Genomic DNA, 6,019 nt, shown 5'->3' with positions numbered 1-6,019 from the left:
AAAGAGACTGTTGCAACAGAGGGGAGAAGATTCTTGCGATAAGGGAGAATATTCCAACCATGAGATCTGCAAGCTTCTCAAAATTCAAGCAGAAAAGGTCTTTTCTTTATGGGAAGGAAAATCAGGTCTAAAAAGAACTAAAGGTGCAGCTGGAAGATGATAAGGAAATGCTTTCCCTGAAGTCAGCAGATTATCCTTAACGGGGGGCTGTATGCTGGCTCTAGCTGAGCGGGGGGTCAATATTCAGAGTCCTTTGGGGAGGAAAGAATCTTAACTAATCTTTGGTCAAGTCACCTAACAGGCATTTTGTTTTGATTAACAGTGGGGGCAATGGGAATATGAAGCAAAAACAGAAAATGTGGGGGTCTGTGTGTGGCATTGCCATAAGTAAACAAGAGAGTCATCTGTAAGTGTAATAGTAAATCATGGGGGAAGGGCAGTTTTCTGCCTCAAGCCTTTTCCACAACATGCAAGGATGGGGGGATTTCTTTAACCATGGCTGTTTTCCAGGTGCACAGGGATCAGATAAAGCTTAACATTGTCACTACCAAAAGTTGTGACATATTGAATGACTGATGGAAAAGTCAATTTCTGTTACATTTCAAAGACTTGGTGCCAAGAAGCCTAGTAAAATCTTTCAGAGAGTGGCATGGGTTAAATATGAAATTAATCATAATAAATTTCAGGTAACCTCCGTTCATTGAGAGGGGTCATATGGGGCATGAAAATGAAATTCCCCAGTAATAAAGATTTTATAAATATGTCTCCCAAGAACTGCGGGTATGGTAAATAGCGCATGAAAATGACAGAAATCAAATAGATAAAGAGAGAAACTAAAATTTTATGGCCCTTTTGTTGGGAAAAACATCTAAGACACTGGAGTAGAAAACTTTACCTATTTGGGTTTGTTAAAGAAATGGTCTCTAAGCTTCCCCCTATCAGAATTAGGCTGAGAAAACTGTACACCTGCAGGAAGGTATATATCCCAATATCTACCTCAAATATGAACAAGTGTAGCTAATCTTGAGAACAAAAAAGTCAGGAGCCAGGAGAAAAAGGACCTCTGAGAAAACAGACTATCAGATCTTAATCATGAACCGCATCTCAAACCTAGAATTCTTTAAAATATCTTCCCAGTGACATTTAAGAATTCCTGCAGACCGGTCATGGACAGGATAGGACCTTGCTGTATCCTTTAGGGAAGGTGTATGTGTGTTGTAGGCATAGAAGGAAATTGATGTGTGCAGACAGGACAGGTTACGTGTCTTCTCTACCCTTCTTTTTCTTTACTATGGCAGCCCCATTGGCTGTGTAGAAAATTTAACTATAGGATGGACTAGGAGACTCAATACATTCTGATTATAAAAGTGTGAGAGATAAACTATTATTAAGCCACTTAGACACATTTTAAATTTTCCTATTGCTGTGACTGCAACATAGCTAAACATTTCATTATTTAAGGTAAATTATAAACCACATTTGCTAATATTATCCTAACCTCCAACTCTAGCTGCATGTTTTCTAATTTCTGCTCTATAAACTTACATATAACATGTATACATGCTATATGTATGCCTAGAGCCATTCTTTGTATTATTTTTACACAAAGCAACATGTTTCTCTCCTTAACAAATAGTCTATTTATAATATTCTCCCTGCAATAATAACTATTTACCCTGATTTTTCCTCACAAATGCAAAAGAAATACTGATTTTATACAGTGTTGTGGAAAAAATTCTTTTTAAAAAGGCTCTTTGGCACACTGTCAACTCCAAATTTGTAATCTAGTCAGATTACTTACAAAGACCTGAAGTGTATTAGAGTTCAAATAAGCAAGAATTTTTCTTCCTTTTTTTTTTGGTTTATTTTTACCTCATCTCCGGCTCTATTTTCAAAGAATTTTGCTATATAGTGTTACTGTCAGAAATAAACTTATGGAGAAATTAGATTTTGTTACTAAAATAAATGTACTATTACTCATTTAAATCTTGTTTTAGAAAGGCTGATCATTTTATTCTAATGGAATATATTGAATTATGTTATTATAGTAATTATGTGATATATGAAATCTATAGCATTATATACATAAACCCATAGCACTCAAATTATAAACTAAATAATTGGTTATTAATATTTTTATTAGATCATTCACAATGTAAGTATTAATTTACATAGAAAGTACAAAATATTCTGTGCAAAAAACTTTACTGCTTCTAGAATAACATTTCTTACACCTGCATGTGGTTATATGGTCAAATTATTACATATGCAATGAAATTCATGGTATATCTGGTTTCATCACATGCTGATAAATAAACGTTCTTACTTTTTGTGGAGTTTAATGTATATTAATGGATCTTCACACAGTCACTCTTAAATAATGATAATCGTGCCCCCTTACTATTAGAGTTTCCAAAGTTGTAATCTCTCACAGGATGCCTTTTCTGAAGGATATCTGAATACTCAAAATATTTCCTTTTTTAAATGTCTAGATTTTGATCTGTTTTGTGACATATATTATAAATCTGAAAATGACAACAGAACAGCAATAATTTTAGTAACAGATGCCCTAATTCTATAATCTTTTCTCTACAATAGATATACTTTTAAAAATTTTCAGTTGAACTAAAGAGCTTTACTAACTAATGTATAAGTAGACATATATCATTCATCGGGGACTCCCCAGAAACCATAACTCTAAACACCTTTGAAAATCTAGAAATAGTAAAAAGTTCAATTTTCTATATCCTTACAATTCAAAGTGTGGTCCATAAAGTACATTAACATCCTCTAGTAATTTATTAAAAATGTTGAATATTAGGCCCTACTCAAGACCTATCTAATCAGAATTTGTATTTTAATAAGGTATCCATGTGGTTTCTGTAGCTTCATTAAAGTTGGGAAGACACTGCTTTTTACACTATGTATAATGCTTGTCTATATTTTGATATAATTGAAAAGGAAAACAGTCATAATGAATATGATTCTAATATTTACTAAGTAAACTGATAAAAAGAAAAGAATGTTTATGGGATCTTAATGAAAAGGAACTCTTCTTCCCCTACCCTTTTTCTTCAACTCTTGTGAAGACTAACACATTCCTACTCATTGCACATTAATATACTTTGTAGAAATATACTTGAAGAAGTATACTTGAAGAAGAAATATACATGTTAACTTGAAGTTTCTGAGGTAATTGCTAACCTTCTATTTCTAAAGTGGAGGTTTCAGACTGGACCATAACTCTGAAAAAGGATTTATGATCTCTTACTAGGAAAGAGAAACAGCAAGAAGAGATTTTCCTCTCTCTTAAGTTGGGTCCTTACATTTATAATGCCCAAGGGAGAAGTAAGATTCTGTTTATAATATTACAGGACTATATTGTGTACAATATGCTAATCATTCCATCACCTTTTTTCCTATCCAGATAAATCTAAATTTCATTTTTTTGTAAAGGCAACGATAAAAATATTTTCTATAGAAAACTTGAAGAAGCTGTTTATGTAAGGCAATTAACAACTTGCCTAGATACGAATTCATTGAACTAAAAAATATGTTCTGATTGCCATTCAAGCTTGAACATAGCAAAACATCAGTTTGCAGATCCAAAAAAGGGCCTTAGAGAGCGATAAAAGATGAAAATAATCATACTGAGCACACTAAAAAAATTAGCCCTGAGATAGTCCCTCTCTTTTGATACTCATTTATATCTTAAGAGTAGTTTTAAAATGGGTTTATAGATAAATATTTTTCACAAAATTCAATTAAAAAGAAAATAAAAAAATGAATCAATAATACTTGATTTTCTGTAGGTAAATTTCAATTTATTTTTAAAAGCATAGTCCTTTTAATGTCACCCAGTTTAAATTGAGCAAAAAATGTCATTGTGACCATTAATTTCCACATCTGTAATGTATGTTTGTGAATAATGAACCATATTTCCCCACTGTGTAAACTACACCACAGGGACTTACAAACACTTTCAGAAAGTTGTACAAACTCTTTTGGGTCACTAGGATACCATTTAGGAAATTAGCACTCATTAAAGTAAATGATACCCTGGTGGCTTGGAAAGGTCTACACAGCTTTCCAAAAATTATAACTCCCTGGGAAAGTATAGCTCAACGGTGATTATATTATTTGTGCTGCATTTAGCTTGATATTTTTAAATAAAGATCTTGTGGTGTGGTAAATAAGAGAGCATTTTTGCTGCACATGAAAAAAGGCTAAATAAAATAGCTTTAAAGATATCGTTTATATGCTCTGTAAATAAAAAATAGTTGATCTCTTAATTGAAAGATAAATTATTCTAATATGTTATATAATAGATGATAAATAAGATGCCTATTACATCTCAATTCTGTACTTTACCAATAGGCATTAATTATTATTGATTATACATGTATATAGAAAACAACAGATATTTGTCACTACTACTTAAAGGCATTAGGATGGGATTCATACATATTATTTCCACTATTATGAAAATATTTGGCATATATTTAAATGACAGAATCTGTGAGTTAAGGTATGTGCAAATAGCTAACATTCATTGAGATATTAATGAAGATCGCTAGGCAATCTTCTTTGCATCTTATGTATCTTAATTTACTTTTTCCTCTTAACAATTCTCTGAAGTAGGGATGGATATATTATTATGTGCTTGAATGTATAAGAATAGATAAGGATAGTGATCATTTGAAAGAATAAGTTAAATGTGTAGGTTCATGCAGAAAATTAAATGCTAATTTCCAAAGCCAAGTCTACCTTAAAATTTGCTTGGATTTTTCTATACTATACTACAGAGAAGTAGATTACTCAGTTTTTAGGAGAATTGAGTATTCACAATGAATTCTCTGATGTGCTGGAAATTTGTAAAATTAAAGTCAACTGCAGTGCAAACTCACTGTAAATAACATTGCTTGGAAGAAGTCTTGTATAATCATCTTCACTTTTAATACATATAAGCTGTTCAAATACAGCAAGCCCCAAACCTGCTCCAAAGGTCATTTTCCATTATTTAGCAATAGTTACAATTGTCCCTATCCAGAGAATATTTTTTTCTAATTTCTTTAACTCAGCCTACTTCAAGTCAATACTAAAGTTTCAACAACACTGCTGTATTGTACAACAACACTATGGTTACCTTAGTCCAGGACACTAGTATCTCTCACTTGGATTACAGCAGTAATCACTTAGCTGACCTCACTGACAGCTTACTTCTGCCACCTCACTCCATTTTTCACATTTCAATCAAAGAGATCATTTAAGAATGCAAATCAATAACTGAATTCCCCTTTGCAATACTGATGAGTGTATTTGCAATGTGTCTAAAATAGGATGAAAGTCTCTCTTTCTTTCTTTGTTATTTTGAAACTACAATCCTTTACCCAGCTGAACTACCAAGCAATTGTGGGGGTAGAGTAAACGCATCTTCAGACACACAGATTATCATGAAAATGGCTTTGAAACACTTTTGCTTAGGGATTTCTAGATAATATGTACACCACAAATGAGAACATAAACTAAGAAAGAAGTGTAGCTGGCAAAAGTGTCCAGCTGCTTGTTGCTTATAGAAAGAAGCCAAAATAATAACGAGTTGTGACGGAATTATTTCCCAAAAATCTCCACTCCCTGTGGAGGGAACACAGGGGTTTTTAAAGAGAGAGGAGTTTGGAATGCAGGAAAGGAGGGGGGCTAGGAGGTGTCAGGTGGCGTGATCCACTCTAATGGCTTAATTTGACTTATTCCATTTGGTGAAGGGGCCGGCACCATCCTGGGCCCAAGGAGATTACAAATTAATTGCAGTCAATGTTGCAGTTAATTTCTAACCCCTAGTGAGTCTTGGCCTTGACTGCAGGGAAAATTCCGGAGGTACCTGATCCATGTAAGGATCTAGCCCCTGAAGTTTCTAAAGAAACATATGACCAGATAAGTGAGCATGGTGTGTGCTTAACAAACATCCACATAAATAAATGTGCATGAGGCATGGGAGGGTAGAATGGGAAAAGAAAGGAAG

The sequence above is a fragment of the Theropithecus gelada genome, chromosome 3 (genome assembly GCF_003255815.1).
Source record: "Theropithecus gelada isolate Dixy chromosome 3, Tgel_1.0, whole genome shotgun sequence".
NCBI classification, from domain to species: Eukaryota; Metazoa; Chordata; class Mammalia; order Primates; family Cercopithecidae; genus Theropithecus; species Theropithecus gelada.
The sequence above is the reverse complement of the archived record's forward strand: the minus strand, read 5'-3'. Positions refer to the sequence as shown.